Source organism: Urocitellus parryii, chromosome X, assembly GCF_045843805.1.
Source record: "Urocitellus parryii isolate mUroPar1 chromosome X, mUroPar1.hap1, whole genome shotgun sequence".
NCBI lineage: Eukaryota > Metazoa > Chordata > Mammalia > Rodentia > Sciuridae > Urocitellus > Urocitellus parryii.
The window spans coordinates 60,375,480-60,396,582 of record NC_135547.1 but is presented as its reverse complement, the minus strand read 5'-3'; the positions used below and the strand labels follow the sequence as shown (position 1 = coordinate 60,396,582).

Genomic DNA, 21,103 nt, shown 5'->3' with positions numbered 1-21,103 from the left:
TTATTGATGTTACTAAACCTGATTTGTTATCCTCTTTGACTACTTTCCCCCCTTTACTGTCCTACCTCCCATTGTTGGTTTTCAATGTTATTTTCCATTTCCTCTTCCTGTAATGTTTTGCCAAGGATTTTTTGAAGAGATGGTTTTCTAGCTGCGAATTCTTTTAACTTTTGTTTATCGTGGAAGGTTTTAATTTCATCTTCTAATCTGAAGCTTAATTTCGCCGGATACAAGATTCTTGGTTGGAACCCATTTTCTTTCAGTGTTTGAAATATGTTACTCCAGGATCTTCTAGCTTTCAGAGTCTGTGTTGAGAGATCAGCTGTTATCCTGATTGGTTTACCCCTAAATGTAATCTGCTTTCTTTCTCTTGCAGCTTTTAAAATTCTCTCCTTATTCTGTATGTTGGACATTTTCATTATAATGTGTCTAGGTGTGGATCTCTTAAGATTTTGCACATTCGGCGTCCTGTAGGCTTCTAGGATTTGGGATTCTGTCTCATTCTTCAAGTCTGGGAAGTTTTCTCGTATTATTTCACTGAAAAGACTTTTTATTCCTTTGGTTTGGAGCTCTGTGCCTTCCTGTATCCCAATGACTCTTAAATTTGGTCTTTTGATATTATCCCATAATTCTTGGATGTTCTGCTCATGGTTTCTTAGCAGACTTGCTGAGCTGTCTATGTTCTTTTCCAGTTGAAATACTTTGTCTTCATTGTCTGATGTTCTCTCTTCTAAGTGATCTACTCTGCTGGTAGTATTCTCAATTGAGTTTTTAAGTTGGTTTATAGCTTCCTGCATTTCTAGAATTTCTATTTGTTTGTTTTTTATTACCTCTATCTCCCTGTGAAATTGATCTTTTACTTCCTGGATTTGTTTGTCAATGTGATCTTTCATTGTCTGATTTTGCTGTCTCATGTCTTCCTTGAGACTCCAGATCATCTGAAGCATATAAATCCTGATGTCTTTATCTGACATTCCATCTGTTGCAGCTATTACCTCTTCTAAAGTTGAGTTGACCTGCATTGCTTGTGGTCCTTTCTTTCCTTGTCTTTTCATACTGCTGACGTTTCTTTCTGCTTGGTGCCACTGTTGTGTTTTTGAAATTTACCCCCTATTTATTTATGTTGCTCTTGTATAGTTGGGAAGTCTCCCTTGCAGGGCGGGTATTGGCTGTGCTCCTCCTCTAATTATGGTGGTCTGTCTACCCCGCTGATCGGTCGCAGGTCTGCCCCCGCTGCGGGCACGGGTCGTGGCTTTGCTCTGCCCCCACTCCAATTGTGGTAACGTAACTACCACGCCCTGGGGTCGTTGGTCCTGATCTGGATGTGGGTGGCGGCTCAGCTGGGCCCCCGCTCCAATTGGTGTGACGAGTCTACCGCGCTGGCAGACCTCTAGGCCGGTGGGTCGCAGTTCTGCACAGCCCCCACTCCCAATGGGGGTACCTAACTACCTCTCCAACGGGTCGCTGAGCCCCCTCCGGACCTGGGCGGCGACCCTGCTCCACCCCCACTCCAACCAGTGTGACGAGACTGCCTCGGTGTTACGTGTCCACCCCGCTGGCAAGCTACCTGGCCTGTCTTGCCAGTTGGCGGCAGGTCTGCCTGCCCTGCTTGCTCGGATGGCAGCTCCGCACAGCCCCTACTCCAAATGAGGTTACTTGGCTAGTGCGCCGCGGAATCGCTGGTCCTATTCTAGGCGTGGGCGGCTGCTCTCTTCAGCCCCAGCTGTGTTTGGGGTGTCATGGCACCACGCCGGCGGGTCACTTGGCCTGCTCTGGGCGCAGGAGGAAGATCCACTCTGTCCCTACAACACCCCGCCGGACCCTGATTGAGAAGCAGTCACCGCCGGTTCCCTAGCCTTGGGCCAAAGCAGCTTAGGTAGCCGGAACCCCGCCTCTCCGATCTGATACACTCTCCGCTGGGAGCTGGCTCCAAGGAGCGACCCCCACGGGTTCCCCAGCCCCAGGCCAAAACTGTTCCAGGAGTTAGAACCCAGTCGCCCCAAGCTCAGCGCATGCTCCACTTGGAGCTGGCCTCCGCCGGCAGTCTCCGCAGTTTCCTCAGACCTGGGCCAGGTTAGCCCCGGGAACCCGAATCCAGCTGCTCAGTGCCCGGCGCACGCCTTGCCAGGCACGAGCCTCTAGGAGTATTCTCCACAAGAACCCCCGCCCCGAGCCTGAGCAAGAAATCTGACTGCTAGACGCAGGCAAATACCAGCCTGATATCACTTGTTCGTAGTTGAATGGGCTGAGATCAGTAGAACACGGGGATGATTACATCATCTCTCCGAAATGGCGGCTGCTGTTCTCCACTGTTGTCCGACCGGTGTCTGGAGCCAAACTGGGCCTCTTCTCTCCTCTGTTTCAAAGCCGGAACTCAGCGCTAAGGGCTCCGATGTACCACTGGCGGGAGCCCCCCTGGATCCGTATCGCTGTTCCCCCGCTCCGGCACCCTGCCGCTCCCCGGCGCGCGCCACAGACTCCAGCCTCCGGGCGATCGCCTGTCAGGCTATGCGACCCTCCGTGCGGGGAAATGGAGCTCTCAGAGCCGTACTTCGCACGATGGAAATCTGTCCACTAGATTCTGGAGCACCTCAATTTCACTTGAACTTCCCAAAGATATCCTTCAGCCGTTTTGCATCGTCTTTCTCCCACTTAGTGACGCGGCGCCCTGGGGTGATGCAGTCCCTTCGCCGCCATCTTCCTACTTCCATTTTATACTCTTGAAAGAGGAAAATTTTGAATTTTGCTCCAATAGGCAGTACAAAAATGCTTTCTTTTTAATTGGTTAGTTGAGCCCATTTACCATTATTGATATGATCAATGTCATTGGACATTTTTATTCAGTTCTGTTGTATTGTTGTAAACATAAGAATGTACAGTGGTTCACTAGATCATGGGTTTTAATTGCTGACTTTTAAATTAGTATTTAGATTGGTTATTGCTTTGTTCTAGTGGTTACTTTTATATTCAATCCTTAACTACCCTACTTAATATCTTTTTTCCAGAATTTTAAAATAGCTTTTATATTTAGAAATTAATAATGTGGCATTACAGAAAACAGAAAATCACAAGCAAAGAACAAATTCATCCAGTCATAGGCAGTTTAGTGGGACATGTCCTTCCAGTTTAGTTGAATGTGTCCCTTCAAGTTGTGTATATACACACCCAACATCCCATTTTATGTGATTGAGATTGTGCTTTTCAACACATCATGAATATTCACCAATTCAAAGCTACATGACTATTTTTGATAGGTAAAATTCACTACACCAACTCAATCTGTTAAAAAAATGTAATTCTGCCTTTCTTGGGGACAAAAATTTCACTGAAAACAGAAATGGCAACAGGCCTCTAGATAGTAGTCATACTGGCAGAGTTATAACTAAAAAATTCATCCCCTTAATGCTCAATTTAAAATGAGATAAAGCAACAGAATATACCATACACATTTCTAACAGGGTTCATTGTCAGTTTTCTACTTCTAAAATACTAGCAAGAATACATCTTCCTTGTGAATTAAAGTAGTCCTGTAGTACAGCCAGAAGATGCACACACATCAATGGTTCACACCAAAATGTAAATCCTTGAGCACTTGCTACCATCTTTCTTTGTGTACTTCCTTCTGTCCCTCTGCTGCCAGCCTAATGAATAAGTCCTGATACACACTGCCCAGAGATAAAACAATTTCATGCCCAAGATGCATCTTTTCTATCAATTATAACAAAAAATATATTTACAAGTTAGCTAGTTCACTAGCTCTACTTTTTATGATACACTGTCACCTCGGGACATCTAGAGAGCTTAGATATTGTGAAATAAAGTATGAACTTTGTGCACAATAAACACAAATACTTTACCAAAAATGCACATATAAATAAATATATGGCTATAATGTAAAGCTGCCAATGTCTTGGCTGGGCACAGAATCACAAGCCACCACACTTAGTAGATTCAAACAGCAATTCTTTCTTCCCGAACTCACACCGGCCTCCACACACGTTCAGGGGAAATCTCCGTTCTGCCGTCGCCCAATTCACCTACTCCACGAGGCTTTTTTCCAAATACTTTTTAAATCTCATGAGAACTCAACGGGAACTCAAGCAGCAGGAACGCCCTATTTCCCAGCAGCAATAATCTTCAACCTCGAACTTCCCTAAAACCCATATTGTCTTAAACCGGGAACGCCCTAAATTTGTCTTAAACCGGGAATGCCTTAAACCCAAGGATGGGATACTCCCTAAAACCTGATCAGCTCTAAACCCGGATCCGCCCTGGTCCTTGAGCAAGGTCACCTTACTAAAGCATACATGCAATGTCCCAGCGAATGTCCTCTAAGCAACATGGGGTACGCTGGCAAGGAAATTTCAATGCGTCAATCCTACTTGGCAATGGCCCTCAGCATAAAGCTATCTTCTAGATATGGAAATACTAGCAAAGAGCTGCCCTTCCCCTCATCCTTCCTCTTCTCCCTCTTTACCATTCCAGTGACTAAATTTGGGACTATCCCAGCTCCAAGTAGTAAATCAAAAAGTTAATTCCCAGAAGACATTTCTTCCTAAAAACTAACAAAAAGGTATTTATATAGGGATTATTTTGCTACTTCTAATATACTTTGGGCATTAGGACTTATCACTTAATACCCAGCAATGTTAACTATAATGCACATATAACAATGGCTAGATAATCTGAACTAATTAAGGGGCACAGAATGCATCTTTATGCATATTTTCTCCTCCCCTCACCCATTGAACCTTCAACAAACTCTCCAAGATATCAAATGTAACAATTCCATTCCACTAAATGGTAATCATTCCTACATGGTAACAAAAAATATTTAAAGGGCACCACTTTAGCCCTATATTTTTACCATGTGTTGTGCAGTTTTAAACATCTAGAAAGACTAGATATTTCCAAGAAGGACTTAAGTTTCCCATACACACACAGTAGCACTAAATAACTGCACAAACTTGCTTAACAAAGGCTAGACTTCGAAGCAAAAACAAAACAAAAAACAACAACAACAAAAAGTTTTTAAAGGCTAGAATTTGAAAGTGTTTTCCAAACAGGAACATTCTGACCTAGGACCCTTCCCCTTCCCATCTCTTATCAACCCAGAGTTCAGATATATGCATCTGTAATGCTCAGAGATGGCTAAAAATCTCGTATGAATTGTAACATGGTATGTTAGTTTAGTAACTTTCCTTTTATCATACATTGGCAAATTATTTATGTGTAGAAAGACTAGATGTTAATTAGGACTCATTTGTCCTTTATTTTTTTTGTAAACCATTCAACAATGTCTTTTTTATGTACAGGTGTTTGAAATTATTTCCTCAATATCTTCAGACCCAGGCAAAAATAATCATGCTGCTTAACATATTGAAAAATTCAAACATAATCATTACCTAGAGAAGGGAAAACTTTCCCCAATACATGCTTATCCAGGAGGCCAATTCATCTGCTGACCTCCAAGAAAATAGAGATGGACATTCTAGACAGATTGTCCCCCAGCTGCACCCTCATTCACCACCATTTGATAACCCTTCTTCAGGCCTAAATCAGCAGCACATTTCTTGCCAACAATCTTTAAATGTCCAAGAAGATTTTCATTGTCATCTTCTGCAGCAGAAATCTGGGCTATATGTTTCTTGGGTATCACCAGAAAATGTGTTGATGCTTGAGGGGAAGTGTCATGGAAAGCAAGAAAATGATTTTGGCAGGGATTTCCTTGCAGATGAGCTTCCTGAAGGTGGTGCTGCTGCCAGGTTGGGCGACCTGAGCTTTGGTGATTTCATCTGCCATCTTGGCCTCCCTCCCATAAGGTGGCTAGGGGAGCAATCAACAAGAGAGAGCCAGCAGGTTGCAGGTTCATTTGTCCTTTATATATACTATTTGCACAGCACAGTAAAACAAACTCATAGACATAAAGAAAATGTTTAAGCTTGCTTCACAGAAAACACATTAGTATAAAGCTCATTGCCTTTTCTTTTCCTCCTCGCTCCCAAAACTAGCACAAATACGTGCATTGCTCAGAGAAGTGTTTTGATCTTTCCATTTCCAAAATACAATATTTCATCATGAATTTTATCAAAAAGTTTCCTACAAAATATTTAATTTACTACCTCTGTTTTTAGATGTGCACATATTTTGTGTACGTCTAAACATCTAGAAAGAGTAGGCATTTCAAAAATGGATTTAAGTTTCCCAACTATCTATATAGTAGTGTTGATAAACTAAGCACATTTAACAACGGTTATATCTGAAAGCATCTTCAAGGTAGCAACTAGAATCCTTCATTACTTCCATTTCCTTCTCTCTTATGTCACATGTGATGCAGGCACATGTGTCACTCCAATATGATGCTTCAATTTCACTTCCGATAATTTTGTTATACAATGGCAATCTCTTTAATATCTATAGACTAGAATTTATAAAATCAGGACTACTTTATTCCGTAAACACACAATATTTATAGTACAGCAAAGTTAAATGGAATACACATACACACAGGGCAATGGGTAAGCTAAAATTGTGTAGCACACTAATAAAACACCCTTTGCAACTTCTTCCTTTCTTCCTTCCTCAACCCACTGAACAAGTAAAAACAGTGTACTGTTCAGGGTGGTTTAACAATTCCAAACACAGTATTTCCCATCAGTTATTTAAAGCCATTTACCAAAAGTTTTATTCTATTACTTCTACTTATAAATATATCAAACACTTATAAATATATATAGGAGGCCTGGATATTCTACATAAGAATTTGTCTACTATGAACACAGCACTGGTAAATAAAATCCCACACTTAGTAATGGTTATAATTTGAGATATCATCTAACATGTCTATTTTGTACTTGAATCTTACCTCCTCACTTCATCCCTCTACTCTCAGGCCAGTGAACAAGTACAGGCATATGTAATGCCTACAGATGTTTGAAAAATTCATATCCAGAAGTCATGTACAGAGGACAAGCTTTCCTATGAATTTCAACATAAAATCTACAAAATGTGTTAATTTCCCTAACTACTTGGTCAGACACTGGCAACCTTTTTAACATCTAGCAACTAGATGTTGAAAGATTGGGATTCATTTGTCCATTTGCACTATGTACATGGCAAAACAAAAGCTACACAACAAACAGGAGAATGGTGTCTGAAGATGTCCAAATATGAACACATTAACATATTAGTTTTTGCAATTGCTTCCCTCCCACCTCCTGAACAAGTACAGATGGCACTATACTGCTCACAGAGGTAGTTTAACAGTTCCATTACCAAATGACAGTATTTTATATTAATTTTAAGAAAAAGGTATTTACAAGGTGATATTTTACTACCTCTACATTTAACATACATCAGGCACTTCTCAACATCTTGATAGACTAAATGTTTCAAGATTTCAGTTTATCCAGTCTTGAATAAACTGCAAAAATATAAAAATATTTCTAGTTTGAAAATGTCTTCAAAATATGAACATCCTGGCCCTTCATAGACCCAGTGGGCTATAATGCTCAATTTTTCAGAAGACAACCATTTCTAGGAATTTTAACTCAAGACATACAAATTTGTTTACTGATTCTACAATTGTCTTACACTGGAAACCTCTTTAACATCTGGAAAGACTACATGTAGATTAGGACTCATTTCTCCTTCAGATGAACTATGTACACAGCAAAGTAAAACAAAATGTATAGACATAGCATCAGCGGTTACTCTTCCCTCATTATGAGCACACTGGTATGGCACTGCAGAGAACCAGCATATAATGTGTACTACTCAATAGGAGTAGGAGTTTGGCTTCCGCCCCGCCCCCCGCAAAAAAAAAAATCATAAGAATTTTAACAAAAAGAAATGTACAAAATGTGTTCTATTTCAGTACCTCTCCTTTTAACATGTATCAGGCACTTTAGAAATCTAGAAAGACTAGATATTTCTAGTCAGTACCTCTCCTTTTAACATGTATCAGGCACTTTAGAAATCTAGAAAGACTAGATATTTCAAAAGAGCACTTAGCGTTGTCAACTACACATATGGGAATGTGGAATAAAGAGCACACACAAAGGAATGGTTATAATAGGAAAAATGTCTTTTACATATAACCAGTCTGGAACAGGACCACCTTCTCTTTCCTCTCACGGTCATCTTCTTCATTTCTCTATTGCACTTGAACAAACATGCATGAGTGGTCTCACAACTCCATTTCAAAATCACTTCCGGAAGACATTTCTTTTCCAATTTTTTAAACAAGTGGGAATTTACAAGACTTGTTATTTTCTAGCTCTACTTTATCATAGTCAGTAACCTCTTTACATCTAGAATGTCCAGATGTAGCAGAAGTCTTCTTTCAAAGCGTCAGGGCACGGGCCTGTGTTGGGGGGTAGAGTGGACCATTAGGGGTCCCCCTGTGGGCCACTGACCATCCCCAGTCGACAGTTAAGGTGTCCTGTTGACCATTAACTGTCCCTTAGTGGACAGTTAATGTCCTTCTGTTGGTTGCTAACAGTCTACTTCACAGTTAATGTCCCCCTGTCGGTCATTAACAGTTCCCTAGTTGACAGTTAAGGTGACCCTGTCGGCCGTTAACCATCCCCAGTTCACAGTTAAAGTTCCCCTTGTTGGCCCTTAACCAAAAGTCAAGCCCTGCCCCCCTCCCCGCCCTCAGCCTCTAAAAGTTCCACCTAATGTCCGAGGCTTCTATCACCTTCCAGGATGGTTGAGGCCATTGTCCATTGGCATTGGGAGGAAAAGGTTAGGGATGCTTGAATGGGCAGAGAGCCAGGTGGTCCCACCAGGGCCCTGATCCATGTGCCCCTATGACTAGTGCATGGCCAAGCTTTGTGGCTTCTACACACCTTCTCGGGTCTTCTAAGCCCCTGTGGCATTCTGGCAGGGTTAGGCCAGGAGACCAGGCATCTCGCTGTGTCCTAGACTCCAACAGGCCACTCCACGTGGTGGGAGAGGCTCACTGGTGCTTTACAGTCTGGGCCTGGTCAGTGCACAGCCGCAGTGGGGATTCCAGGCATCTGGAGGGCAGAGGACCTGGCCTGGTCCCAGGACACCAGCTCAACCACCTGCCTGACTCTGAGGGACCCAGAGGAACCTGAGGAGGTGGAATAGTTCCTGGTCCCTTTCTCACCACACTCTCTGCCCAAACTCCATAACAATTTATTTTTAAATCATTTTTACACGCACGTGTTTTTCACACTGTCTCAGAGAGTTGTCTCATCACAAATGACACACAGCTCTTGAATATATACCCTGAACGGAATCTTGACCTTCTCACTCCTCTCCACACTTTTCCTAATGGAATATTTCTTTGTGGACATAATTTTTTATTTGCATGTTGTGGTAGTCCCTAAACAGTGACCCCACTGACATGCAACCTGCCCATTCCAGACAGAACTGAAGCACTGCACTTCCCACGTGTTACCCAGTGCCACTTCAGTGGACCACCATACCTCTACTTTTGACGACCACACCCTGCAATTTCCAAAATACACACAGGGGAACTCACACTGGAATGTAATAGTGCTGGGTATAATGACTTCTCTTCAGGAGGGCACAAAGGCTACACCCTCTAACAGGGACTGAGCTTGTTTCCAAGTCACAATTAGGGACTGTTTCCTCTGACCACTCAAAAAGCTAGTAGATGCCTAGAATGACCACAGATTGGAGAGTACCTCCCGAAATTTTACCAGTGGTATGCTAGCATGATCACTACCTCCACACCCAGGGAAAATTAGGGGTAAACTCAAGGAGCAGTAGGTATCTTCTAAAGGTCCCAATTCTTGATGAAACACAAATCAGGAGGACTAAGTAACAAACATTACCACCTCAAATAGCGCAGCATGGAATATCATAAATAGTTCTGGTATCAGTGTTTTTTGGGGGGTAGGGGTGGGGGAGGGTGGAGTACTGGAGATTGAACCCAGGGCCACTCCACCACCGAGCTACATCCCAGCCCTATTTTGTACTTTATTTACAGACAGGGTCTCACTGAGTTGCTTAGTGCCTTACTTTTGTTGAGGCTGGCTTTGAACTTGTGATCTTCCTGTCTCAGCCTCCCTAGCCACTGGGATTACAGGAATATGCCACTGTTCCTGGCTGGTATCAGGTTTTTTTTTTTTTTTTAGTTTTTTTAAATTGTAGATTGACACAATAACTTCATTTTGTTTATTTATTTATTTTTTTTCAGAGTAGAAATTAGAAGTTTATTAAAGGACAGCAGAAAAGACTTCTCCCAGAGGAAGAAGGGGACCCAAGAGATGGAATCCGTGGAAGTGCGGTTGTCTCCCCTTTTTATAGTTTTGGTGATGGAATGTGGGTTGAAAGGCCTGAGGGGTGGGACACAGGTGGGCCAAACAAGTAATATGGGCAGGAAGGACTTCATTATCACTTCTTGGGATGGGCTATCTCCAAATCTGTTGGGGGCTGTTTCCTGGGTTCCATTAACATTTCTTTGGGGTGGACTTTGGCCTAGGGCCTTTCCGGACTTCATTAACATTCCATGAGTTGTCCTGTGTTTCCCAGAATCATTATCAGCATGGCCTCCATTTTAGATTTCACTCGATATGATATTAGACCCGATTTACCTAACTACACTGACTACCTAACTTTAAATCTGGCTTCATTCCCCCCTCTAATTTGGGGAACTTCTTACTGCTGTAAGGAAGGGGGGCGAAGATCTTTCTGGATTCTTCAGGCTGAAAAGGGACAATGTGGGGCAAGCAGTTTGGAGTCCCCCTTTAAAAATCGGGTCTATCGAGTGGTCCATGATAGAAGTCCGATTGAGAAGTAATAGGCTGGAGGGCCATTTGAGTGATGGGTGGTCTATAAGAGAAACAAGAATTTATTAGTACTGGAACCAGATTGATGCAGCAGTAAATGCCACAGCACAGGAATATGCCAATGAGTATGATGACAAAAACAGAGACTAACAATGTTTTCCACCAGGAAGTACCAGAGAACCAGGAGCTAAGATATTGTTTCCATGACAAAGTTGCTGAGGACATGGCTTCTATCTGAGCATGTAAATCTTTAAGGATATTTGTCACATTGCCAGAAATGTCAGGGATGTAAACACAACATTTAACTTTTAGGGTTACAGATGTCCTTCCCCTTAAGATATAGTTTAATAATTTAATGTCATCTGATCTTGCAAACTCCTTTTAATAGTATGACCTCTGTGTCTAATAGAGAGACCTTTACTTTTGTTATTAGGACTGGATAATCATACTAGTAAACACCAAGCCTACCTGTGTAGGTTAGAAATAGCTGTAGGCTTTAAACTAAAAACTACTCTGGCAGTCCCTTTTGATAGACTTGTCTAAGAATCTCTTTTGCAGCCTCTAGTTTACTTGTTCTTGGAAGTTACATTTAACTATTATTATAATTTAAAATGCCCAGGAATAGTTGTGTTTTGGCTTTGACTGTCTTTGCTAAGTGTTTAAGATGAAGCAAGTCAAACTGACTTTTGTTTCTATCTATTGTTAACAGTCAGCTGAGTTTCCCTGGGTGTCCTCAGGAACTTTACAGCAGCTTCTCAGTTCCGCTAGTGCCATCTGCGCTGCTAGTGCCATTTGCGCTAGGATGGGTGCAGGCCTTGCTTGATCATGTGGCTTCCCTCGGAAGCATCAGGGATGTCTCCCTTTTTTGATGACCCTCCTCTTCATAGCAAATGCACTGATTGGCTTTTGTCCTCCAGCGATCTCATTAATCTCCCTGATCCAGAGGTTATGTGGCCCAGAGTTTCAAAGCTCTTTGGAGAAGTCCCCTATTCCCTGATTCAGACTGACTCAGAGGGCAAGAGCCAAATATTGGTTTTCTTGGCCCTTTTAATTTAACTGTAATTTTAAAACTTAATCTTAAACATCTAGCAAATAAGTTAACAGCCTTATATTAAGAGTACTGGGCTTTAATGTCTATCTCTATCCTGTAGGTGATAACTCCTTATCTTAAATTAACCCAGGTTGTGTGTTCTTAAATCAGTGCCTCTGCAAAACATTAACAGGCAATCTTTAGATCATTTAAAAGAAAACTGCAGGGCTGGAGATGTGGCTCAGCAGTAGCGCGCTCTCCTGGCATGCGTGCGGCCCGGATTCGATCCTCAGCACCACATACCAACAAAGATGTTGTGTCCGCCAAGAACTAAAAAATAAATATTAAAAAATTCTCTCTCTCTCTCTCTCTCTCTCCCCCCCCCTCACTCTCTCTTTAAAAAAAAATAAATAAAAGAAAACTACAAAACAAAACTAACTAGGGTAAAAACATATTTAGTTTATGTAATAGCTACCTTGAATTTTGGCAGAGTTATACATTATAATCCCCTGTTTGAGATCCTGGTAATCGTGACAAAAACTAACTTTTGGACACAACTTTAAATGTACTGAAATCTGGTCTACTTCCTTCATAGTCACTTTCACATGTAGTGAGATGGGACATAGAGCCTTATCTCAGGTAAGGCGGGGTTCTTTATAAATCTTAAGTATTATAGTTCTGAAGCTGATCTTTGCTTTTTTAAACATCATTTTACAAAGCCTACATAAATTGTTGCTCAAGTTTACATGAATATTAGCTAACACAATATAATATCACAGCTAAAACATGAATTAAAGAAAAGCTGAAAGCTTTTAGCCTTTTGTAGAAAAGTAGCAAAGTACTTGTGTTTTGCAATAAAACCTTTACATAGATTAGGCTCTCACTAACTTAAAAATACATTTAAATTGTATCTATCTCAGTGTAAAAAGTAACATAGAACTTTACATAACTTATTGATAACAAGTCCAGTTATAGAACACAAATGATATAAATAAATCTCCAACATGTTTTCCTTTTAAGCCTAAAATTACCATACAACTTTAGAACACAGCTTGATATAATGCTCTTTCTAAAGCTTCTACCTTACGACTTGTATACCTGGAAGATATGAACACATTAATAGCACCACAATTACATTGATGTTTTTATATTAACCAAGTTTAGCTTTTAAAGAAATAACATAGCACAATTCTCTAAAACAGCACTTGTTTAACCAGCTGTTTAATTTCTTTAAGATTACTTGCTCAAAAACTTACACTTATAACCAACTTACACAGACCTTCTTTATATCACTTATTTAAACCCTCTTAATTACTTAATCATATAGACTCATATCAATAAACACATTTTCCCTCTATTAAATTTATACCTAGAACCTTCTAGTTTCTCTTTTTCATCTGTTAACCTCCTTCTGTTCACATTTTGAAACAATACTTGTAAAAATTTGAATTTAAGCAGATTATTTCATAGACATCAACATTTTATTAGTTTTTATTTTTGAACACCTAGACAAACTTATAAGCTTAATTTTAAAGACATTTTTTTCATCTATTTACCAAATTTAAATTGAGCCATTTGAATCACTTGAATCAAAGATATTTGGATCCATTTTTTAAATTTTTCATGAGCGCTCCTCATATATCTATCAATTGTCATATCACTGCATGATATATGGACATACACACATACAGACATACCGACATACAACACGTAACACAAGTGTAACACATAACACAATAGTAAAGGCCTTGTAACTTTCTTAGGTGAAATCTCATTGCAATGTTTAAAAAAAAAAACATCAAAATCATGAGCTCAAAAAAAATAGAATCTAAGAAAAGGCAAAAGTCCTAGAAAAAAAATGACGGGCCAGTAATTAATAAATGCCATACAATTTACTTTTTGGTTTGGTCTAGTTTGAGTTCCCATAAAGACACTTTTACTCTTTTTTTTCCCTTGGGCCTCAGATTTGTCTCCTACTGAGCTCCAGGCTTCTTCTATTTGTATTTCAACTTAAATCTTGCCTGAGGTCTGGGAGGAGCAAGAAAAACTGGAATTCTGAGGAGAAGCATCATGCCTAAGGCATTTTAACCACAAGTCACAATTTTCAGGTTTGGATGTTGAAAATTATGATACAAGTTTAAGATACAATTTACAAAATATCATCACAGAAATCTTTGTTATTTTCACACAATTATTTATGAATATGTTTCTAAATCAATAAATGTATTTCAATGATATTTTGTAACTTGGTTCAAAGATTTTTCTGTTTTACAAAATTTTATTTCAATAACTTTCGGATCAACAGTTAAAACTTTTTGTTTAACAAATACCAAGTAATAAATAAATATATATTTAGAAGCAGAAGTTATTGTCTGTCTCTCCCTTTTACCCCACCTTCTGCCCATTTTAACCACCTTCTGCCCATTTTAATACAAAGACAATCTGTTAATTTATCTGTTCCTATTCACCAGATTTTTTAATATGTAACACAATAACTTATTTTTGGTGAGGTACATATCAATTCATCCATGCACATACATATTATTTCCAAGAAATGGGATATATATATATATATATATATATATATATATATATATATATATATTCTACACTATATTTTAAACTTCTTTTTTCATTTAATATGATTCATTTTCATTTTATTTACTTCACTTGGTATTTTCCAAGTGTTTATTGGGGTTTATATTGCTTTGTATGGGTTTTATCTTTTGATATCATAGACTTTCATCATTAAAGTATTATGTATATCAAGGATACAAACACTTTGAGTATAGGTGGTTAATAATTTCCCCAGCTTTCCACACATATTCTGATTTTAATGTCTGCTGTGAACATGGTACTTTACAAGTTATAATTATTTTTAATATTTGAAAAGTATTTTGACACATTGTTTCAAAAAGGACAACTAAAATTAATACTTTGAGAATTATCCAATGCCAGCTCATAAAACAGAAAGGGAATAATTTAGTCTTTTGGATAATTCCAGACTTCTAATTTAGGAGTCACAATTTATAAATTTATAAGTATTGATACCCCATGTCAAGTTACCTAACTTAATCTCTGCTTTCTCATCCAAGTAATGGGATGATTATTGCTCCTGGACAAAATTATTAAGATTAGAATGAGTTGAAATGCATTTCTGTCAGGTTTTTTTGTTGTTGTTGTTCCTCATACATAATTCAATTTGAAATGGGAAAAGGGTTCTTGCAGAGAGCATGGTGAGAAAGGGACATGGTCTGTTCCAACTCCTCAGGGACCTCTGGGTCCCTCATACCTCAGGCAGGTGGGTGAGCTGGGGTCCCAGAGATAGGCCACGTTCTCTGCCCTGAAGATGCCTGGAGCCCCCACTGCAGCTGCACACTGACCAGGCCCAGGCTGTGAAGCACCAGCGAGCCTCTCCCACCACCTGGATGTCTTGATGGCTGCTGAGAGCCACAGCCGAGTCTGTATGGCCCCTGGCATTTTGCCAACAGTATTGATTGACAGGCAAGGCGCTAATATCCGCCTCTGCCGCTACTTTTGAGTTCTAGCGCTAATTTTGAGTTCTCGCGCTATTTTTAGTTCTCACGGGGATTCCCCGGGAGTTCCCATTGGTTGGCGAAGGGCAGGAGGAGTTTTTTCCCGGGGAGATATTTCCGGCTGGGGGTTGCTGGAGGAGCCTCGTGGCTTTTCGGGAGGATTCCCCAGGAGCGTGTGTGAGGTTTTTTCTTGCAGTAGAAAAAATAAAATTTGTTCCTGCTTTAGTGGCTCGTGATTTGTGCCCAGCCAGACTGCGGCATTTGGTGGTCCGTACGTGGGATGTCTGAAGCTTGGGGGTAAGTGAATTTGCTCGCTCCTGAAGGAGAGCAAAAAAAATGGGTGACCATTTCAAAAAACAATGTGTTCTTGTTGTGATTTATTTTGTTTTTATTTCAAGTTGCCTGTTCCTAGAACTTTCTCAGGCAAACTGGGGAAAATGGTTGACTCAAGGTTTGAATTTGTTCGCCTCTGAGGAAGACAAATTGTTAGAGAAAGGAGGCACCCCAGTAAGACCAAGAACAGCTAGGGCATATGTTGATACAATACAAAAATGTAGCCCATGGCTTTTTACAGACGAGTTATTAAGTCTATCAATGGGACCATCATGGTATCCTGTAGAAGGATTTTTCTTCAACAAGAAAGAGATGGCTAGTTCTGTTTACTACATTTGTCTAAGATCTTGGTTTTTACAGACATCTGATTAATTACCAAGCTAAAGTGTTAAAATATCAACCACTAAATATAAAATCAAGTACTCTTTACTTATTAAGTTCCATAAGGTAATATATTTAAACATTATGTGTGTTTTCATAAATTGGTAAATGGGAAAAAAAAAAGGTTTAATATTGCTTTGGTCTGTGTCTTTGCTAAAACAATACTAAGAGTTAAGATTCTATCATGTGTAATTTATATACAGAGAGTATAAGAAGTTTCAGTTGGGTTTCAATTACAGTATAATAGTACCTTAGAAAACATGAAAATATTTCATCTTATTAAAGTGGAGTAATTTGTCTAAATCAGAAATTTTATAAGGGTTGTTTTAGAATGTGAATTTATAAAAAGGGTTAATGGTTAAAAAAGAGATAAAAAGATTCAAGATGTGGAAATATATTTTAATATAAAAGGTTAAAGGAAAAAGAAATGTTTCTAGATGAGATAATCTCTGTGTGGTAAAGTAAAAAGTTGTAAAATGCCATTTAAAAAGATTTTGAGGAAACTAGACTTACTTTAAAAGCTTAAGAAAGGAAGAAAGAAGAAAAAAGGTATTTGTACATGGCAGATTGAGACAAAGCTTCTTAATGGAGTAAAAAAAAGAGCCTTTGGTTGAAGGGCAGCCATGTAAACTAACATTTAGCGATTTAAACAGAATATAAGCCTCATTTAAAAGAGTAAAGCTGTAGGTGGTGAAAAAGTACATTTAAAAGTACAGTATACATGATAAATGAAAGGCTTTAAAAGGTTAAATTGAAGGTGGTCGAGATACCTTCTTGGCGGAAAAAAAGATTGCTTTGCTCATCAAACTATTAAAACGTACTTATTAAAGCAAAAAGAGGGAATTGGAAAGGGGTATATATCCCCCAAAGATAAACTTAAAATAACCCTTTTTACTCTAAACTTTCTAAATTTGGATTCATCAGGACTTAGTGCTGCGGAAAGACATATGTATCCGAAAAATGTACATAAACCTAAGGTACTTTGGAAAGATATTCTAACAGGACAATGGAAAGGTCCCGACCCAGTTATTGTCTGGAGTCGGGGTTCCGTTTGTGTGTTCCCACAGGGAGAACAGCAGCCGATTTGGATTCCAGAGAGGTTAACCAAAACAATTTCTACAGAAAAAGAAGATGATTTGACTGAAATCCATAACAGCTGATATCCAGAGCTCCAGCTTGGCTATTCTTACATCTGCGACAGTGATTAACCACGGTGCCTTTTTTCAATATCTATTTTATTATTGCATTTTTCCCACATCATAAAGTTCTATTTTATTTTTTGAGCTCATACAAACCTAGGTTAATGTTTTTCTGATCAGTTTTGTTTTTTGACTGTGTTTTATTTTTTGACTGTGGAGTTTTTAAACATTGCAATGGAGATTTCACCTAGGTAAAGCTACAAGGCCTTTATTATTGTCTTATATGTTGTATGTTATGTGCGCACACTTCTGTTTTGTGTTGTATGTCTGTATGTGTGTATGTCCATATATCTTATATGAGGAGCGCTCATGAATAAATGGATCCGAATTTTTATTATTCACGTGATTTTAATGGTTTAATCTAGATTGGGTAAACAGCTGTTGAAAATTGTTTTAATATGTGAACAAATAAGGGGGTTAACAGATCTGTTTGTTTGCTTTCACCTTTCCTTCTCATTATATTTAATAATTCTGTTCAGGATAATGTAAATTGTTCAAAAAATTGTTTTCTTAATGCCTGTTGGAATGTTACATAATTTTTTTCCTAGCATCATTGCCAGAATTCCTATCTTCATCCCAGTGCCGGTGAAGACAAAGATAAAACCAAACTACAGCTTCTTCGGTAGCTATCAACAAACTGTATAAACTGATGCATCAGTGAATAATAACTCAACAAGTAATGCTCAATCAAGGAGTAGATTTACTTTGGGAAGAAATGGACATATTGACAGATTCCTCTACTTTGAACTGCTTGCAGAACTTGCCTGGACTATGTATCACTTGTATGCATTGTGAACTATCTGTTGGTGCAGCGAATTGTGGTAATGCTGGCATCTTTGCTGATGGTGTCACCGGTGGTACAATTTTTCAAAGGAGCCCTCAATTGGCTTGGTGTCATGGCATTTTTCATCCTCCTCCCTTCTACTAGTGATGGTCTAAAATTTGGGGGCCAACAGAGGTGAGGCAAAGAACCTCACCCCCCCATTGGCACCAAGGACAAGTTTGGGGGCCAACAGAGGTGAGGCAAAGAACCTCACCCCCCCACTGGTGCAAAGGCCTATCCACAAGTATGGCTATATGCTGGACCGGTAGTCAGTGACGGGTATGATCCGATTGCAGTGGTACCAACCTAAGACAGGAGGCTGACGCCTAGAGGTCAGTTCATCCGATGACGGGTAAGGACCATATGTTGAATTGGACTACCTAACAGGCACGGTCCCTAAGCCACATTACTTGTTGTTTAATTAAACAGAAGGGGGGAGATGCTGAGAGCCACAGCCGAGTCTGTATGGCCCCTGGCATTTTGCCAACAGTATTGATTGACAGGCAAGGCGTTAATATCCGCCTCTGCCGCTACTTTTGAGTTCTAGCGCTAATTTTGAGTTCTCGCGCTAGTTTTAGTTCTCACGGGGATTCCCCGGGAGTTCCCATTGGTTGGCGAAGGGCAGGAGGAGTTTTTTCCCGGGGAGAATTTTCCGGCTGGGGGTTCCTGGAGGAGCCTCGTGGCTTTTCGGGAGGATTCCCCAGGAGCGTGTGTGAGGTTTTTTCTTGCAGTAGAAAAAATAAAATTTGTTCCTGCTTTAGTGGCTCGTGATTTGTGCCCAGCCAGACTGCGGCAGATGGCGGCAGTGGCCTGTTGGAGGCAAGACACAGCAGGTATGCCTGGTCTCCTGGCCCAACCCTCCTGGCCAGGGTGTCACCAGAATGCCATAGGGGCTTGGAGGCACAGAGAAGGCATGTGAATGCCAGGGAGTTACATCACACATTAGAAGCCACAAAGCTTTGTTATAGCCCAACTTAGATTATGGCTCAACTCAGTAAGCACCCTATAAAATGTAGGATATTAACAGATAAGACAAGGTAAGATAATAGGATAAGTAATGCTAAGTTATCCTGGCTATAAGTTAGAAATAATACTTAAAAGAACTTAGCCTGAGTAACTCCATTTTGAATTTCCACCATAGTGACCTAGATATAACCCCACTTATATAGCTTATTTTTTTTTAAAGTTGTTTTTGTACTAGATGTGTTCAGAAAAAGGATGTGACTATATGCTTTGGCTGGCTGATGGCAAACTTTAGCTTCTGTGTCCTGCTTGCTTGCCTGCACCTACATTTTTGAGGATGTGTTTTTTTCCCTTATAAACCCCACAGAACTTGGACCAGGTGCTGCTCCTGGCAGAGACAGTTTGGGTCCTGCAGGCAGCAGTCCCCAGCTGGCTAAATAAAGACTCCCCAGTTTGGACAAAATTCAGACTCAGAGCAGCTTTGACCACACTTTAGACATGGAGGCGCACAGATCAGGGTCCTGGGAGGACCACCTGGCTCCCTGCTCCTTTAAGCAGCCCTAACCTTCTCGTCCCAAGAATGACAGAAAATGTCCTCAACCATCCTGGAAGGTGAGAGAAGCCTCGGAGATGAGGTGGAACTTTTAGCAGCTGACAGAGGAGGGGACTTTCAGTTAAGGGCCAACAGGGTTACCTTAACTGTCAACCTGGGTCGATCAGCAACTGACAGGGAGAACCTTAACTGTCCACTAGGGGACTGTAAGTAGCCAACAGGGGGAAACTTAACTGTCCATTAGTGGACTGTTAGAGGCTGACAAGGAAACCCTAACTGTCACTGGAGACAGTTAGTGGCCCACAGGGGGAACCTTAACTATGGACTAGGGGACTGTTAACAGCCAACAGGGGGAATCTTAACTGTCAACTGGGGACAGTTAGCGGCAGACTGTTGCACTAATAAGCTGCATTGTTTGGATCTAATTCTATTATTGCCTGTGGGTCACAATCCACTACAGCAGCATAATTCTCTTTCATGTGGTTGTTGCCTTCATGTTTAATTGGTCAGCTTTCCCTACATCTTCAGGCACTGAGTTTGAGAGGGGTAGAATACCATGCAGACAACAGAATGACAGATCACAGCTATGGGCATGGGACATTTGTAAGATGGGCTGTGGGTGCCTGATCCTCAGGACTAGAGGTTGGCCGGGGATCCCAGCACTGGCCTCTGTTGCCCAAACTTCTGGGCTCTGTTGCCACCCCCTCAGCCCACCAGGCTGCATGCTGGGCCTGGGAACACTGGGACTCTCTGAATTCTTTACCTGTCATTTCCTCTACTGTGGTGTCAATACGATCAATCATTGATTGGTTGTGGGCTACTGGGGATGAATTTTTCTCTTGATATTTCATATTGTTTAAATTTCTACTCATTAACTGAGATGATCTCTTTTTTTATGCAAGGGAGTTTTTAGTGAGCTTCTTTGATTTTACTAAGTGGCCCAGGCTAGGAGAGTATTTGTGTATTGATATCCTGATTCAAAGTGTAGCCACTGCTGTGCCAAGTATCCAACACATGTTGAGAAAAGATACTAAATCATATTAACTACAATCATTTCAAAACCAAACCATGTACTAATAAACCTTAGGAAAATAACTTAGTGAAAATATCCTCTAACCCAGTTATAAAATAGAATAGGTTGAGAAAGTAGCCATTAAAGATAGATTGGGCTGGAGATATAACTCAGTTGGTAGAGTGCTTGCTTTGCACCAGCAAATCACACACACACACACACACACACGCACACATATAGTGAGATTACTATTAAACTATATAGGAGTTGAAAATGGAAAGAAGAAATGGACAGATAGATGAAAAAAGAAAGGAAAGAAAAAATAATAAAGGTAAAATAAGAGGAAGAAAAATGAGTAACATTGAGACAGGAGCAGAGGGAATGGAAGAGGGATTATTTAGTGAATTTCTTTCTCTTAAGTGCCTCAGGCTGGGAGATTAAGTATTGATACTCCCACTCAACATGGACCTGCTGCTATGAATAAGT

At 40.3% G+C, this 21,103-nt stretch overlaps 1 pseudogene; it reads right to left on the bottom strand.

Annotated features, from left to right (window-relative positions):
• Positions 1-5,437: 5,437 nt before the first annotated feature.
• LOC113175807 (adenosine 5'-monophosphoramidase HINT1 pseudogene) lies at positions 5,438-5,802 on the bottom strand (annotated as a pseudogene).
• Positions 5,803-21,103: the final 15,301 nt, after the last annotated feature.